General features: G+C 40.9%; 1 protein-coding gene across 7 annotated transcripts in view; it reads left to right on the top strand.

Moving 5' to 3' along the window:
* The window catches only part of EXOC2 (exocyst complex component 2), a 147,955-nt gene that overhangs the window by 9,976 nt on the left and 118,676 nt on the right, over nucleotides 1-19,303 (top strand). The window contains exon 2 of one of the 7 annotated variants that reach the window (XM_047795179.1): nucleotides 9,819-9,891. The exons of the other annotated variants lie outside the window; for them this stretch is intronic. The gene's annotated coding sequence lies outside the window, so the exon portion shown is untranslated. The remainder of the gene's footprint in view (nucleotides 1-9,818; nucleotides 9,892-19,303) is intronic. 7 annotated transcript variants of the gene reach the window in all.

Raw genomic sequence — 19,303 nt, 5'->3', positions numbered from 1 at the left:
GCTAATTTGAATGCAGACTAACTACCTTTCTGTGGCCTGAGCTGTAGCTTCCTATGGAGTGAGTGCCTTTGGGCTGAGTGGTCAGAGGAGCTGTTGCAGGGTGATCAAGTCAACATTTGGGAGCTAGATAGAGGACTCAGTTTCTGTAGTAGTAGTTTTTGGCAATTTCTATTGTGGCACAGATTTATTCGCTTAAAAACGAGTGCACGGGATAAGGTACAGAAGCAAGGAATGGTGTCTGTCTGGCAGTGGACAAACCAGGTTGACATCCCTCCCAGAGGCCACCTCTCAGTGGGGTCTTGGAGCTGGAATCCCACATGGCCTGAGGTTGGATGCTGTCCTTGAAGAGCCAGAAAAAGAGCACCAGCGAGCCCATGTGTTCCCAGTTCTGTTCATCCCACTAGCCAGGTGTCCACTTGGCTCTGGTGCTGGGAGTACAGAAAAGAACATTTGTCTTAAAAGAAATTCTTCAGAACGAAAGACAATAATATAGGTCAGAAACTCAGATCTACATAATGAAAGGCGCATTAGAAAAAAATAAATGAAGATAAAATTGTCTTCCTAGATCTAGCGGCTGATGGTTTGTTCAGAATAATAGCAGCAGCACCATATTTGGTGATTATGTCTCGTAGGTAATTGAATGAATGGCAGCAGTGTTGTGAAGGGTGGGAGGAGAAACTGGGACTGCTCTAAGGCACTGCCGCTGCATGGAGCTGCGCGGTGTCATTTGAACGTCCCCTTGGAGAAGTTGTGCATGTGTTATGAAGCCTCTAGGGCAACCCCGCCAGAAGGTTAAGGAGCGTAATTGTTATGCTGAGAGAGGATGAGCAGTGGGACGGTCGAGGCAGTGATACTGAAATGGTGAGAACTGGAATAATACACTTGTCAGAGCTCGCAGAATGTATAACAGTGAATCCTAGGATAAACTCTGGGATTTAGTTAACAGTGTGTCAGTACTGGCCTATCAGCTGTAGCAAGTACTCCCTATTAATGCAAGATGTAAATAAGGGACAAATCTGTATGTGCAGTTGGCAGGCCACTCAGTTTTCCTCTAGGCCTAAAACCATTAAAAAGCCAGTTCACTGAAGAGCAGAACGAATAATGAATGCAGAGGAAGGAATTAATGACTTGGAGGCTAGAGTAATGGAAATCACCCCCTCAGGAGAGCAGACAGAAAACCAAGTGGAAAAACATGAAAGCAACATGAAAGATCTATGGGATAATATAAAGCAGGCCAATCTACACATAATAAGGATTCCAGAGGAATAGAAAAAGAAAAGATGGAAAATATATTTGAGAAATTATGTCTGAAAACTTTCCAAATCTAAAGGAGACAGATATTAAGACAGAGGAAGCACAGAGGGCCCCAAACAAGTTGAACCCAACAGGCCCACACCAAGACGTATTATAATAAGAACGGCAAAAGTTAAAGAGGGGATTCCAAAGACAGCAAGAGAAAAACAAAGCATTCCTTGTAAGGGAACCCCTGTAAGGCTGTCAGTTAATTCCTCTAGAGAAATGCTACTGGCCAGAAGAGAGTCTTAAGATACATTCAAAGTTCTAAAAGGGAAAAATTTGCAGCCTAGAATACTCTACCCAGCAAGAATATCATTTAAAATAGAAGGAGAAATAAAGAATTTCTCCAACAAACAAAAACTAAAAGAGTACAGCAATACTTAACCCATCCTAAAAGAAATACGGAAAGGGTTTCTTTAAATCAAAAAGAAGTAAGAAGAAATAGGATGGAGAAAATCACGATTGGAAAGCAATCATTTAAATAAGCCAGTTGGAGTTCCCGTCGTGGCGCAGTGGTTAACGAATCCGACTAGGAACCATGAGGTTGCGGGTTCGGCCCCTGCCCTCGCTCAGTGGGTTAACAATCCGGTGTTGCTGTGAGCTGTGGTGTAGGTTGCAGACGCGGCTCGGATCCTGTGTTGCTGTGGCTCTGGCGTAGGCCGGTGGCTACAGCTCCGATTGGACCCCTAGCCTGGGAACCTCCATATGCCGAGGGAGCGGCCCAAGAAATAGCAACAACAACAACAACAACAACAACAAAAGACAAAATAAATAAATAAATAAATAAGCCAGTTTATAGATCCCAAAGGGGGAAAAAAACCTATTGTAAGAGTGATGATAAAGTCAAGGAACAGCAAAAGGACAAACATAAAGATGTTAAAAGAGGACTTCAGAATCATAAAATATGGGGAAGGAAGGTAAGAAAGTCTAGACTTTTGTTAAGAATGTGTTTGAGGCTATATGACTATCAGGCTAAAGCAAGCAGATAGTAAGGGGTTAACATACTTGAAAGACAGAGCAGCCACAAATCAGAACTAAGCATTACATTAACAAAACTAAAAAGAAAAGGACACAAGCGTAAAATAAAAGGGAGTCGGAGTTCCCGTCGTGGGCACAGTGGAAACGAATCCGACTAGGAACCATGAGGTTGCGAGTTCGTTCCCTGGCCTTGCTCAGTGGTTTAAGGATCCGGTGCTGCTGTGAGCTGTGGTGTAGACGCGGCTCTGATCCTGCATTGCTGTGGTATAGGCCGGCAGCTGTAGCTCCGATTAGACCCTTAACCTGGGATCCTCCACGTGCTGTGGGTGTGGCCCTAAAAAGCCAAAAGAAAAAAAAAAGGGGGAATCATTCAAACAAAAAAAGAAAGGAGCAAAGGAGAGACATAGAATCAACTGGAAAACAAGGTTTAAAATGGCAATAAACACATATTTATCAATAATTAAATTCTAATGGACTGAATGCTTTAATCAAAAAACATAAAGTGGCAGATTGAATAAAAAAGCAAGAGCCTACAATATGCTGTCTATAAGATACTCACCTTAGGGCAAAGGACACATGTAAATTGAAAATGAGGGAATGGGAAAAGATATTTCATGCCAGTGGACAAGACAGGAAAGCAGAAGTTGCAATACTCAGACAAAATGGACTTTAAAATGAAGGCCATAAAGAAAGACAAAGAAAGACGCTATTTAATGATAAAAAGGATCCGTTCAAGAAAAGGATATTATAGTCATCAATATATAGTCCCCTAATATAGGAGCACCCAGATACATACAACAAATACTAACAGACATAAAAGGAGAAATTGATGGGAATACAGTCACAGTAGGAGATTTTAATGCCCCACTCACATTAATGGACAGATCTTCTAAACAGAAAATCAATAAGGCAACAGAGATCCTAAAGGACACAATGGAAACATTAAACTTAATTCACATTTTCAGGGCATTACATCCAAAAATAGCAGAATATACATTCTTTTCAAGTGCACATGGAACATTCTCAAGGATCGATCATATACTGGGCCACAAAACTAACCTTAACAAATTTGAGTATAGAAATTATTTCAAGTAAATTCTCTGACCACAGTGGTGTGAAACTAGAAATCCACCACAGGAAAAGAAATGAGAGAAAACTGACTACATGGAGACTAAACAACATGCTACTAAAAAACCAATGGGTCAATGAGGAAATCAAAAAGGAAATTAAAAATTACCTACAGACAAATGATAATGAAGACACAACCATTCAAAATCTATGGGATGCTGCAAAAGCTGTGCTTAGAGGGAAATTCATAGTGGTACAGGCCTTCCTCACAAAAGAAAAAACTCAAATTGACAACCCACCACCTAAAATAATTAGAAAAAGAAGAGCAAACAAAACCTAAAGTCAGCAGAAGAAATCATAAAGATCAGAGAGGGAATCAATAAAATAGAGATTTATAAAACAATAGAAAAAATCAATAAAACCATGAGCTGGTTCTTTGAAAGAAAATTGACAAACCTCTGGCCAGACTCAACAAGAAGAGGAGAGAAAGAACTCAGATAAACAAAATTATAAATGAAAAAGGAGAAATCACAATGGATACTGCAGAAATACAAAAAGCCGTAAGAGAATACTATGACAAATTTGACAACCTAAAAGAAATGGACAACTTTCTAGAGACTTATATCCTGTCAAAACTGAATCAAGAAGAAATAGATCAACTGAACTGACCAATCACTAGAAATGAAATTGAATATATAATAAAAACTCTCCCTACAAACAAAAGTCCAGAACTGGATGGCTTCACAGGTGAATTCTACCAGACGTACAAAGAAGAACCTATACCCACCCTTCTTAAACTTTGCCAAAAGGTTGAAGAAGAAGGAACACTCCCAAAGACATTCTGCGAAGCCACCATCACCCTACTATTAAAACCAGACAAAGATACTCCCACAAAAGAAAATCATAGGCCAGTATCTTTGATGAATATAGACACAGAAGTTCTCAACAAAATTTTAGCTAACTGAATCCAACGACATATAAAAAAGATCACACACTATGACCAAGTGGGATTCATCCCAGATTCAGAAGAATGGATCAACATATGCAAATCAGTTGTCAGACACCACATTCACAAAAGAAAAGTCAGAAACCATGTGATCATCTCAAGAGACGCAGAAAAAGCATTGACAAAGTCCAACATCTGTTCATGATAAAAACTCTTACCAAAGTGGGTAGAGAGGGAACGTACCTTAACATAATAAAAACCATTTATGACACACCCACAGCCAATATAATACTCAATGGAGAAAAGCTGAAAACCTTCCCATGAAAATCTGAAACAAACAAGGATGCCCATTCAGCACTTTTATTCAGCATAGTATTGGAAGTCCTGGCCATGGCAATCAGACAAAAGAAATAAAAGGCATCCAAATAGGAAGAGAAGAGGTAAAATAAGTCACTGTATGCAGATGACATGATACTATATATAGAAAACCCTAAGGACTCCACACAGAAACAACTTGAACTGATCAATGAATTCAGCAAAGTAGCAGGACATAAGATTAACATTCAGAAATCTGTTGCATTTCTGTATACTAACAATGAACTATTAGAAAAGGAATATAAAAATACAAAACCTTTTAAAATTGCACCTGAAAAAATTAAGTATCTAGGAATAACCTGACTAAGGAGATAAAAGACTTATATGCTGAGAACTATAAAACATTAATCAAGGAAATTAAAGAGGATTCAAAGAGATGGAAAGATATTCTATGCTCCTGGGTTGGAAAAATTAATATCGTAAAAATGGCCATACCACCCAAAGCAATCTATAGATTCAGTGCAATCCCTATCAAATTACTCATGACATTTTTCACAGAACTAGAACAAACAATCCAAAAATTTATATGGAACCATAAAAGATGCAGAACTGCCAAAGCAATCCTGAGAAACAAAAACCAAGCAGGAGACATAACTCTCCCAGACTTCAGACAATATTACAAAGCTACAGTAGTCAAGACAGTGTGATACTGGCACCAAAACAGACATACAGACCAATGGAACAGAATAGAGAATGCAGAAATAAACCCAGACTCCTATGGTCAATTAATCTTCAACAGATGAGGCGAGAATATAAAATGGGGAAAAGTCTTTTCAGCAAGTGGTGCTGGAAAAACTGGACAGCCACATGTAAATCAATGAAACTGGAACACAGTCTCACACCATGCACAAAAATAAACTCAAAATGGCTTAAAGACTTAAATATAAGAAAAGACACCATCAAACTCCTCGAAGAAAACATAGGCAAAACATTCTCGACATCAACTGTACAAATATTTTCTTAGGTCATTCTCCCAAGGCAACAGAAATAAGAGCAAAAACAAACCAGTGGGATCCATCATACCAACAAGCTTTTGCACAGCAAAGGAAACCATTAAAAAAAGACAACCTATGGAATGGGAGAAAATATTTCAAACTATGCAACTGACATGGGCTTCATCTCTAAAATATACAAACAACTTATACAACTCAAGAGCAAAACACCCAACAACCCAGTTGAAAAATAGGCAAAAGACCTGAATAGACATTTCTCCAACACAGATATACCTGTGGCCAGCAAGCACATGAAAAAACACTCAACATCACTAGAGAAATGCAAGTCAAAACTACTATGAGCTACCACCTCGCACCAGTCAGAATGGCCATCATTAATAAGTACTCAAATAACAAATGCTGGAGTGGGTATGGAGAAAAAGGAATGTTCTTACACTGTTGGTGAGAATGTAAATTGGTACAACCAGTATGGAAAATAGTGTGTAGGTACTTAGAAAACTAAATATAGAACTACCATATGACCCAGCAGCCCTACTCTTGGGCATGATCTGGGCAAAACTTTCCTTGAGAAAAATACATGCACATGTATGTTCACTGCAGCACTATTCACAGTAACCAAGACATGGGAATAACCTAAATGTGTATTGACAGATGAATGGATTAAGAAAAAGTGGTACATATGCACAATGGAATACTACTCAGCCATAAAAAAGAACAAAATAATGCCACTTGCATCAACATGGATGGAACTAGAGACTCTCATTCTAAGTGAAGTAAGTCTGGAAGAGAATGTGGGAAAAAGAATATGTGTGTATATATATGTATGACTGGGTCACCTTGCTGTACAGTAGGAATTGACAGAACACTGTAAATCAACTCTAATTGAAAAAATAAAAATCATAAAAAATTAAAAACCTGTTAAGAAAAAGAATAAAAAAAAAACTTTGCAAAGTGCTTAAAAAAAAAAAATCAAAGCACCCAGTCTCTCAATTGCATGCAGTAACACTGATTTAACAGCTCTTATTTCCATAAGGGATTCTGGAATGGCCTTTGAATTTCTAATTGTAAGCAGAAATGATAATTGGAGGATCTGTTCAGTTTTGCATCAGTATGACTTCCCCCTTGTCACTACGAGGAAAAGACCTTACCATACTTCTGGAAGATGGGAGGAACCTTACCATATATCTGGAAGTTCAAGGACTTTGAGCTCAAAGTGTTTCAGGTTAGAATGGTGGGTGCTGGTAGACAGGATGCTGGCCTGCCCTCATCTAACCAGTTGGCCTGCTTGAAAAGGGCTGGGTGATGAATACTTTAGGCTTTGGCTACAAGGTTTCTTTTGCAACCATTCAACTCTGTTTTGGCAAGAAAGCAGCCACAGACTATAAAGAAATTCATGTGGCTGTGTTCTCATAAACCTTTATTTACAAAAACAGGTTGCAGCATGTGTTTCTCCATTGCTGCAGTTTGCTGACTCCTGAAAATATGCACTAAGGAAGCTCACTGAGTAAGTAAAATGAAAGAATCTCACAAAAGAAACCTCAATAAATTCTCCGAATTAGGACATTTTCAGACCACATTCTCTGACCAAAACAGGCAAACAAATAGGAATAAGAATGAAACAAGTAAAAACCAGAATTTAAGAAAAAGTTCAACAACAAACTGTTAACTGTGGAATTCGTTAAAGCTTCCTAAAGTTAATCTTGGTCAGAGAAGACATCAGAACTGCAACTATAGATCATTTGTAAATAAACAGTGAAACCATTGTTTACCAGAATCTATGGAATATGACCAGAGCTGTAGGCAGGAAAAATTGTGGCTTTAATTGTTGTTATTAAACAAGGAAGTTGGGAACAAACGAACTAGGGGTTCAGTCCAGACAAATAGAAAAAGAAAAGCAAAATAAAATGCAAGGAAGAGGAGTTAATGTTGAAATTGTCAGTAATGTATTAGGTGACACCGCTCCTGAAAAGAGAAGGTGGAATTAATAGCTTCCATCAAGGACTGTTATTGTAAAAGATCATTGAAACAAAGTGTTGACAACTCAAACCCTGAAAAAGATATTTACAGATACTCAAGACATGAAAGCAGTAATAAAACCATAGCTATGGAAGGAGATAGTATGATACTAGACTCAAAAATCAGAACAAAAAACCCGACTTCCTGAAAAATATACTAAAATCCATAGCAAACATCTTAGAGGTGCAAATGTTGGAGATGTGTTCTCAGTGGAGGAGTGACTGGACATTAGCTGTTGAGGAGGCAGGAAAGTCTTCATGTACAAAACACAGATGAATATACGTAATGCAGGCATACAGGGTATTTATGGTATTAGCATTTGTCTAGGGTGATTAGGAGAAAGACCTAACCACAAAGGCTCCTAACGTGAAGTGAAGCAGCACAGGCGGAGAAGTGCTGCTCTGAAGGCTGGCCCGGTGCAGTCTCAGGTGAGATGCAAGGTGCTTGCAGCTGGCACCCTTAGGACTGCTTGGGACGTAACAGCAGGTGCAGCAAAGCAGTTAAAATAAATGCCACAAGTACGGACGAGCAAGAGCCAAAGTTATTACAGTATTTGGAGGTAATAAAAATTTCTGCAGAGAAAACAAAGTTTTTGGGAAATGATTTCAGTTGAGAGAGGCCCAGTTAATTGATTGGTTTCAGATAAATTACATGAACTTCCTCTGTGAACAGAACTTTATAGTTTGACAGTCATGAAGGATGAGTGAGTGAGAAGATTCAATATTGCAGATATTTTAAATGTACTGAAATTATCCAGGAATTCTGTGTCGTTATTACATTGGCTTATTTAACAAATATGTGTTAAGCCTCAGTTATATGACAGATACTGTTCTAAATCTGAGTGTACAGCAGTGGATGGAGCAGATGAAACCCTTCTCTACTGGACTTCTATTCAGGAGAGACAAAAAAGAGTAAATACAGTATATCAAGGTGGTGGTAATTCCCATTAAAATTCTAAAAGGATTAATTTTAGAATCAAAGTATCTTAGAGTTCATTTGGACTAATATGTGTGAGAGACAGCTAAGAGAACTTGTGAAAGATTAATTGTCTGATCAGGTATTTAGTTATAATGTAAAATTAAATTATTGTGTTAATAGGTGCAAAATAGATCAGTGGGGTGAAACATAGAGGACCTAGAAACAGACAAAATGAGAATTTTTGTCTGTGCTGAACGTGGCATTTCATATCAGTGGCGAAAACAGTGGGTTACTCAGTGACATGCTGTTGTGGTTAGCAAGCTCTTCTCGGGACTCCAAAACAGGTTCCAAATGAGTTAAGTAAGTACATAGATAAGAACAGCGTTAAAATACCAGAATCATGACTTCGAAGGCATGACTCCAGAGCATTAAAACAAAGGTCGGTAGGTTTGATGTTAAAAGACTCGAGACTTTCTGAATTCCGAGAGCACCGTAAACAGAGTAAAATGACAAGTGGTTCCTGGGGCTGGTTTTGACAGTGTGTACAATGGACGCAGTTAGTGTTCTCATTAGATAGCTTATAATCAAGGAAATTAACCCTAATAAAAGAGGCAGAGGTGATGAAAATGGAATTCATACACAGTACAAGTTGAAACCATCTTACTTCCTTTTGCCTGTCAGATTGCTGCCGATTAAACAGGTTGCTAGTACCCCCTGTTGCTGAGTTTGTGTTAGTAGTTCTGCAGGCCAGTTTGGTATTCGTGTTAGGGTATTAAATGTACATTCTGTGGCCAGCAATTCCTCTTCGAATGCAGTGCAAGGAAGTAATTGGGTAAATGTAGAAAAATCTTTTCTAGTCAAGTGTTCATTGTCATGGTCCAATAGCAAAAAAATCAGAAGCCACGTAAATGCCTCTTTGATTATACATCCATGCAGTAGAGTACTAAGGAGCCTGAAACTGGTGGGGTTTGTATTTACAAACATAGTAAGATGTCCCTTTGTAGATTATGTGTTAGATGAGGTTGCAAAATGCTTGGCACCTGTGGTGCATGTGGACAAGGCTGCAGAACACATGGCACTGTGGCACCTGTAGCTGAGGCTGCAGAGTGCACAGCTAGGTGCCCTGGTTCCCAGAGCACCTCCCGCCGCAGCAGCGCCATGTGCTTCCTGGACCTGGACACTGTGTGTGGAGACGAAGGCGGCTCTTTGCCCCAACCAAGGTGGTTTTCACTTCCTTCATGTAGCTGGGATGTTTTCATGTTTTGCAGTGGAATGCCTGTTTCCTCAGTCCAAGCAGGAACCCTGAAGCTTCTTTAAAGGAGAGGAGGAGGAGAAGGGAAGGTGAGGATTGAGGTCCAGGTTTGTGGCCCTGTGCTGGTGGGGCTCTGTGGGCTGGTGGGTGGACACCTGAATACCGAGCCTGGGTAGGCGGGGGAGGAGGGGTGGGCTGCAGACTGGAAGCCTCCCTCATGCAGGGTAACAACCCCTAACCCCTGCAACCTTGTTTCTGTTTTGTTATGTTTGTTCATTTGTGTTTTGGATTCCACATATAAGTGAAATCATAGGACTTGTCTTTCTCTGACCCATTTCAGTTAGCATAATATTGTCTAGGTCCATACATATTGTTGCAAATGGCAAGATACCAGTCCTTTTTATGGCTAAGTAATCTTTCATTGTATATTTTTGTGCACCACATTTTCTTCGTCCCTTCATCATTGGATGGCCCTACTGAGTTGCTTCCATACCTTGCCTGTTATAAATAGTGCACCTGTAAACCTTGGGGTGCGTGTATCTTTTCAAACTAGTGTTTTTGTCAGCTGATAGCCTTATGGGAGTTCCCTTATACACAACTTGTTTTCCCTGCTGCTTTTACTCTTCTCTCTTAATATTTAATTTTTGGCGTGTTAGTTGCAGCGTGTCTTGTTGTGGTCCTCTTGGAGTTGCTCTGGGTGAGGCTCTGTGTGCTTCCTGGACCTGGATGTTTTGTTCTCAGGTTAGGGAAGTTTTCAGTGATTATGTCTCCGGATGTGTTCTTCACTCTTGCCTCTGTTGTGTTTTTGGGCCTCAAGAATGTGACTTATTAGTGTGCTTGATGTTGCCTCAGAGGTCTCTCCAACTGTCCTCTTTCCATTTTGCTATGCTTTATTTTTTCTGTTCAGCCTCAGTAATTCTCACTGCTTTGTCTTCCCACTGGCTCATCTGTTCCTCTGTATCATCTAACCTACTGTTGATTCCTTCTAGTATGTCTTTCGATTTAGTTATTATACTCTTCATCTCTGATTTTTTTAGTATTTTCCAACTCTTGTTAAAAACTTCTGATTTTTCACTCTGTTCATCCACTCTTCTTCTACATTCTTTGAACATTTTTAGGATAATTACCTTGAAATCTTTATTGGGTGGATTGTCTTTCTCTAGTTCACTCCTTTTTTTTCTGGGGATTTATCTTGTTCTTTTGTTTGGACCATCTTCCTCTGTCACCTCCTCTTGCCTGCTTTGCTGTGTTTATTTCAGTATCTTTGCCGAGTTGCATATTTTTCCGACCTTGGGAAGTGGCCTCTGGAGGAGATCCCTGTGCCCCAGCAGCATGCTCCCCTCTGGTCGAGGCTGTCTGCTCTGTGGTTGCCTCCTCTGTGGGCTGCAGGGGTCCTTTGGTTTTGGTGGGTTGGCTGCTGTGGGTGGTCTTGTGAGTGTGGCTGGCCCTGCACTGGTCAGTTTTCAGGTTCTGCCTTGTTCTGAGGCTACTGCCCATGGTGGTTGGGGCGTGTCACAAGGAACTGGCTGCAGGGCCCCAGGGGCACAGCCTGGTTCTGGCTGGGCTGGTTGCAGGACTAGGCCGGGGTTCCCAGCTCTAGTGTCAGCCTGCTGGTGGGTGGGGTCAGTTCCCGACTCACTGTGTGTTGGCCCCTGGTGAGTGAGACTGGAGTCCCCATGGCCGGCTGACGAGTCCAAGGTGTCTCAGAGCTGGTACTGCTCTGCTGAGGGCCAGGACCGAGGCCTGGGAGCTTCCAGGGCTAGTGCCAGCTTGCTGGTGGGCAGAGCCAGGGTCCCCAGGGTCCTCAAGCTGATGTCCACGCACGAGTGGGTGGGACCAGTTACCAAGGCTGGCTGCAGGGTCCAGGGTTTTCTGAGGCTGGTGACGGCCTGCTGGTGTGTGGGGCCACGTACCGTGGTAGCTGGTGGATGGGCCCAGAATGTCCCAGGGCTGGTGTTGGCCTGCTGGTGTATAGGGCCAAGGGGGACGCTGGGAACAGGGCAGGCCTTCTGGTGGGGGTCCAGGGTCCTGACACGGCATGCCTGTGGTCCTTGAGCTTGTATCCACTCGATAGTGGATGGAATTGGTGCCCGGGGAATCTGGGGCTGGCGCCTGTGCACTGGCGGGTGAAGCCGGGTCCTGGGTTCTCTGATGGACAGGGTTGGTTCCTGGTGGGGGCAGGCTGGCCCGGGGATAGGACTATGTCCCTGCCCAGCTGCTTGCTTGGCCTGAGGCATCCCGTGTCTGTGGCCCCAGGGGGTGCTTCTCGTGCCTCCTGCCCCTCAGGAGTTTCCTCCACAATCAGCAGGGGTTGGACCCAGGTCCTTTGAGACCCACTGCCCTGAGTCCTGGCACGAGTGAGACTTTGTGTGGAGACTGTATTTCCCAGAGCCCTCTGGCTCCCCGCAAAGTGACCGCGCTGGTCATAAAGCCAGGCCTTCTGGGGGCTGCTCCTCTCAGTGCAGGGCCCTGGGAAGCCCTGCTCTCGCTTGGCTCCTTCTGTATGTTTTTCGTAATGGAAGCTCCTTTCTGCTTGTCTTCTGGTGTTCTCATCAATAGCTTCTCTGTAAATAGTTGCAGTTTTGGCATGCCCGTTGGAGAGGGTGAGCTCAGGTCTTTGTACTCTGCTGTCTTAGCCTGGTTTTATTTTTTATAAAATTTATGGAGTTTTTCTTGTGTGTGTTTCTTTTTAGGGTCACAGCATATGGGGGTTCCCAGGCTAGGGGTCGAATCGGAGCTGTAGCCGCCGGCCTACACCACAGCCACAGCAATGCGGGATCCGAGCCGTGTCTGCAACCTACACCCCAGCTCAGGGCAATACCGGATCCTTAACCCATGAAGCGAGGCCAGGGATCAAACCTGCGTCCTCATGGATCCTAGTCAGATTTGTTTCCTCTGCGCCGCGATGGGAACTCCAAAGCTTATGGTCTTTTTAAAACTGAAGCAGACCCTGAGCTAACTGGTGAAGTCTGCACCTCACTGGCTTATGCGTGTGAGCCTTTGTGGAGCCGCTTCCTTTGTAAAAAAACATGCATTAAACATCACCGGTGAACGGAGGTGGACTATTCATTTTTAAGTCTATTGTCAGTTTTTTCTTGCTTTTTAGCATGCTAACAAGAAAACGCTTTCCTAACACAATTCTTTTTTGAGGAAAAGGATTGTAAATAAATAAATAAAAATAACTTTGAGTCCTGAAACTGTTGGATCACATTTTATTATAAAATGCTACTGTGTAAAATGGGATCTCCACTTTTTTTTAGAAGAAGCAGAAATGGTTTCTGAGGGAGTGTTCTTAATTTGGAGCGCTCCGCATGATTCCCTAAAGACAGAAGGTGTTTGGCATTTGCGTTTTCCTTTTTAAGCGGTGTGTGTGTTTTTTCAAAGCATGTTGGTGTGTGTGTGTGTGTGTGGGTTTAGAGTTATCATCTGCAAGGTTTGAGTTGGTTATGTTTGAGGTTTACTAATAACACTTATTCGCACGAGGATCTGAAGAAACAGTTGGGTCGATGAAGGCCAAGCTGTTTCCTGTGGGGTCACCGTTGCAGGCACTCTTACTCCATGTGGGAGGGGTTCTCGCTGCTTCATGATTTTGAGGAGAGGAAGAAGGGGCTGAAAAGGCTAGTACAGTGAGTGAAAAATCTCATGGAGAGGGAGGTTCGTATTCTTATGGAATTTCAGTTTTTTAATGGCTTGAGCAGTAAGACAAACCATTAACTTGGCAGCCTTTATTTCTGCAGACTCAGTAAGTTCCCGTGACTGTATTTCTGTCGGTAATGAATAATTTCCTACTAGCATTGGTGTAAAGTACTTCGCTTTGTGAATTTCTTTTGTTCTGTCGATTTCTCAATTCCATCCACTGCGTCGTGGAAAGAACACAGCCGAGAAGAACGGAGGCCGCGGCGCGGCTCGGACTCCTGCAGTCGCCCTCTGTTTGAATAGGTTCTGGTTCAGTCCTCTCCAGGCCCTCATACGGGAAAATTAAACACTTGTTTTCCAGCGTATTTCAAAAGTACTGTCTTAAAATTAATGGTACGTAACCATTTCAGAGTTACAGTTTAAGCTTTGTGAAGCTGTTTATTTTATGACTTGACTTATACACAATTGGTGAATATTTTCAAAGCTGTTGGTGAAGATTTTTTTTTAAAGCTTCTTTCAACATTTTAAAATTCCCCTGACCTCATCGGTATTTTTGTAGACTTTAAGTGCAGATAAAAATGCGAAAGAAATGTTTAACACAGAAAGTTATAAGCCCTACAGATTTTTTCTTTTTGCCATCCCACAGAAATGACTCAACCTTGCTTGTTTCCAGTGTCTTTTCCCCATTTTCCTTTGGTTTATTGGTTAAACGAGCATTTCTAAGCTGGAATAAAAGTCTCTGTCTACCTGACTGTTACATCTGCTCTCCTCTCTTTCTTTCCCTCCGTCTGTCTCTTTGTCTTTCTCCTTCTCTCTATACTTAATAAAACTAGGGAAATAGAAAAACCGATGGCTTATTTTTGAAAATAAACAATTGTGCATTTTAATCTATGGTAACTATTATAAAAGTTTACTTTTAACAATTCATTTTAAAACCGTATCTATAAAAGCTTTGAGGCCTAGTCTTTGCAGTGTAATTTCTGAAAATGAAAGGGAATATTAGGCCATGTCATACTCTAACATTCAAATATAAGATCTTAGAAGTTCAGATTCTTTTAATGATATATTTAAAATGTTTTGTAGTAAATGTAAGAATTTTCAAGTGAATGGCAACATGCTTTTATTATAGTTTAGTTTAATTGTGAAAAGCTAGGGAGGCCAGTTTCTGTAGTTGTATTAGTAATTGAATTTAGAAGCTTGGTCCTGTAAGTAAGACTCTGGCAGAATCGGGAACTAAAAAGTGGCTTTAGGCTGATCTTACTCAGCCCCCATATGTACCGGTGAGAAACCGGTTTCAGAGAACTGAGTAGTAACCAGGGGCTTTCAGTTGTTGGTGCCGGAACTCAGCTTAGAACCCAGGTCTGACACGGTGTTCATAGATTCTAAGTTTTTGAGCTTGTTCTGTCCTGGCTTCATTCAGAAACTTACAGCTTAGATATAGTTGTGTTTATGAAAGTAAACCTAGATTACCATGTGAATCTGTTACTTATCTAAAAAGGTAATATCTAAATGAAAAAAGTCTAAAACCTTTTTGAAAGGCATTGCCATACTATCCTTGTGTAAAGCTGTCCTTTGTCCTTATAGGTAGGAAGGAATTTATTTGCCCAAAACAATAATTCTGTGATAAACCAAGACCTCACATTAAAAGAAGGCATTAAGTTTAAAAATTATTTCAGCTTCTTCCAGCTCTTTCTTTTAGAGAAACTGCTGAGAAGCAAGCAATCATTTGTTTATTCTTTTCACTGTATCTACAGAATATAAATCATTGACAAAATGTAGTATTAAAATCTGCTTCCTTACCTCCAGAAATGTATGTTTCAGTGTTGTTTTTATTTTCCCGCTAAAATACTGGCTATCCATATGACATGGTACTGTTTTTAATTCCATTAGTAAAAATGACTGACTCCTAGGTATAAGGTATAAGTTTATTCAGTGTAACGTATGAACACCGTAGCGATATCAAGGAAATCAAACAAGTGTCTACTGCCTGGTTAATTCTTCTTGCTAGAGTAATGTGGGTCTGGAGACATGTCAGTGTCACGATTGCTTTTTAAATTTTTTTAAAAAGTTGAAGTTTAATTGATATATAGTGTTATATTAGTTTCAGGTGTACGATATAGTGATTTGGTATTTATAGATTTCCTTATGTCATATTATTTTAAAATATGCCTGTACTTCATGTGCTGTACATTACATCCTTGTGACTTATTTATTTTATAACCAGTAGTTTGTATCTCTTGATCGCCTTCCCCTATTTGACTGGTAACCATCGGTTCTCTGTATCTGTGAGCCTGTTTCTGCTTTGTCATATTTGTTAATTTGCTTTAGTTTTTCGATTCCACATGTAAGTAAAAACATGCAGTATTTGTCTTTCTTTGAGTTTTTTCACTAAGTCTAAGTATTCTTCAGGTCCCTCCACTTTGTTGCAAATGGGAAAATTTCATTCCTTTTTATGGCTGAGTAGTATTCCATTGTTTATACATACCACATTTTCTTTATCTCTTAATCTGTTGATGGGTTGCTTCCATACCTTGGCCATTGTAAATAAAGCTGCCATAAACATTGGAGTATCTTTTCGAATTAGTGTTTTTGTTTTCTTCATATATATATATCCAGGAGTGGAATTGCTGGATCAGATGATAGTTTTTTTGAGGAACCTCTGTACTATATTCCATGGTGGCTGTACCAGTTTACATTCCTACCAACAGTGAGCGAGGGTCCCCTTTTCTCCACATCCTCACTGACATGTATTTCCTGTCTTTTTGATGGTAATCGTTCTGGCAGATGAGAGGCACCTCACATTGTGGTTCTGATTCACATTTCTCTAGTGATTAGTGGTAATGAGCATCTTTTCATGTGTCTTTTGGCATCTATTTGCCATCCCAGGGAAAATGTCTGTTCAGTTCCTCTGTCCCTTTTAAAATTAGGTTGTTTGTTTGATATTAAGCTGTATGAATGTATTTTGAATATTAATTCCCTATTAGACATATTATTTGCAGATATCTTCTCCTCTTCAGTAGGTTATCTTTTTGTTTTGATAATGGTTTTCTTTGCTGTGCAAAAGCTTCGCAATTTGATATAGTCCCATTTGTTTATTATTGCTTTTGTTTTCCCTTGCCCGAGGAGACAGATCCAAAAGAATATTGCTAAGACCAATGTGAAAGAATGCACTTCCTATGTTTTCTTACGTTTAGGTCTTCAGTCCATCTTGAGTTTATTTTTGTATATGGTGTGAGAAAATGTAATTTCATTCTTCTGCATGTAGCTGGTGTTAGACACCATTTATTGGAGAGGCTGTCTTTCCCTCATTGTATTGTGTTGCCTCCTTTTGTTACAGATAACCATGGGTGTATTTTTGGGCTCTCTGTTCTGTTCCATTGATGTATATGTCTGTATTTGTGCCATTGCCATGCTATTTTGATTACTGCAGCTTTGTAGTATAGTCTAAAGTCAGAGTGTGGTAATTCCAGCTTTGTTCTTCTTTCTCAAGATTGCCTTGGCTATTTGGGGTCTTTTGTGGTTCTATACAAATTTTAGGATTGTTTGTTCTAGTTTCGTGAAAACTGTCATGGATGTTTTGATAGGAATGGCATTAAATCTGTGGATTGCTCTGGGTAGTACAGACATTTTAACAGTATTAAGTCTTTTGATCCATGAACATGGGATATCTTTCCATTTCTTTTGTATCATTTTCAGTTTCCTTCATGAATGTTTTATAGTTTTCAGAGTAGCTTCCTTTCACTTCTTTGGTTAAGTTTCTTCCTAGGTATTTTATTCTTTTTGGTGCAAATTTAAATGGGATTATTTTCTTTCTTTCTCTTTCTAATGGTTCATTATTAGTGTATAGCAACACAGCAGATTTCTGTATGATTCCTTTTTAGCAAACCTGTAACACTATTGGGTCCCTAACAGGTTTTAAGTGTGGAGTGTGGTTCTTGGGCTAAGAGCTAGTTTGTAATAATTTGCAGCTTGTCTGTGTGTATCTATGCGTCTATGTGAAATTTCCAGTATAGTGCTTCAGTGCTGCCAGCCTTTATCATTTGTCCACTTGTATCATTTAATCCTTTATTATTAGCATACTTATGTGAAGATAATGCCTTAAAAAATAGCTTATTCTGTATCTGCAGTAGTTTTCCTTATGTGAATAATTAATAGCCACTCTACCTCCTGTCTCTGCTGTTCTTCTTTCAAAAGGTAAAATTAGCTTATGGTGTGTAATTTTAGGGTAGTTTTTCACTTTTATTCTTTACCTCTTTCGTTATCTTAATGGCTGTACAATGTAAAGACTGGATATTATTTTAATTAAAAAAATGAAGTTTATGAAGTAAAGTCAGACTTTTGTTAACCTCTGTTCAAAATATTTATGTACGCAAGATCTTATGACAGAATTTCAAAGACTATTGCTTTATTGCATTTGGAAAAATCTTTGTGAGGAAAATCTGTAGGCACTTAACGACAGCTATAGATGAAAGTTTTCCTGTAAAAATGTCCTTGTTATTTTGGCATGAATTTTGAAACTGGAAATGTTCGGAAACTAAGTTCTGTGTTCTTAAGGCTTAGACTCCTTCCCGAGCGTGGTGTGGTAGTGATTTTTAAGGAAAAGAACTTTATAATGTAGGATGTTTCCGATTGGAGGAGGGTCAAAAAGAGACATCTTCTTTCCGAATTCCTTCGGCAAGTGCTCCCTGAGTGCACGCCTTGTGGGCAGGCACTGTCACGTGCCTTGTGGACACGGCAGTGTCAAAAGTAGATACGCGTACGTTTGTGGATTAAGCGCCTCACTCATCTCCTTGAGATGGTGGTTTGTCCATGCTTGGGGAAATGGAGGTGGTACTTCACGGTGAGGGGGTGCCGTTTAGTTTTTGCATATGAAGCAGTACAACGCACTCTGGACTCTAGCAGCCTCTGTAACAGAGCGGTACTTTTCAAGCACGTTAGGAACTGGGTTGTCCTTTTTGATTCATGACCATCCACAGTGGCCTACAGTCCTGGTCACTTCCCTTCAGTTTCATCAGAGACTGAACTTGGGACCCGCCTGCCGGTGGGCGAAGGCGAGGGGCAGCTTCTCACCATGCGAGAGGTGAGCAGGGGAAGGCAGGGCCAGCTGTCCAGCTGCTCCGCCTGTGGAAGGGCCACAGCCAGCAAGTTCTCGCTGTTTTCCTCGGACGCCTTGGGCTCCGGAGGAGTTCTTGGGGTTGTTGGTGACATTTTCTTCTTTGTTGGTGGCCAGCTCTGTGCTAGGCTCTCTGCTTTACTGGGGGTATTACCTCATCCTAATTGTAGACGTAGGAGAGCTTCCATTGTTGGCTGCAGAGACCCTCTGTGAAAACAGATTTCGAGCAGAATTAAGCTGTTGGAGCGCCAGGACTAGAACCCAGGGGTGTTTGACCTCAGAAGCTGCTGTCCTCCCAGTTTCGCTCCACCTGGAACTGTCAGTGCGTTTACCCTCCTTCCCGTGTGCCTGCCTCATAGGTTTTGTGAAAATGCCAGTGTGTTGATTTGAACACTTTTTTTTTGCCTTTTGTCTTTTTTGGGCTGCACCCGCGGCATATGGAGGTTCCCAGGCTGGGGGTCTCATTGGAGCTGTAGCTGCTGACCTACGTCAGAGCCACAGCAATGCCAGATCTGAGCCGCGTCTGCGACCTACACTACAGCTCACGGCAACGCCGGATCCTTACCCCACGGAGCAAGGCCAGGGACCGAACCCGCAACCTCATGGTTCCTAGTCGGATTCGTTTTCACTGTGCCACGACAGGAACTCCATGATTTGAACACATTTAAAAGAGTTGCTGTGCCTAGTCTAATACAAAAATAAGGTGAACGTCAGTACACCTGTGAGAATGTAGATGTACTTTTAATTTTTGC

Source organism: Phacochoerus africanus, chromosome 9, assembly GCF_016906955.1.
Source record: "Phacochoerus africanus isolate WHEZ1 chromosome 9, ROS_Pafr_v1, whole genome shotgun sequence".
NCBI classification, from domain to species: Eukaryota; Metazoa; Chordata; class Mammalia; order Artiodactyla; family Suidae; genus Phacochoerus; species Phacochoerus africanus.
Note: the sequence above shows the minus strand (reverse complement) of the source record. Positions and strands in the feature narration are given on the sequence as shown.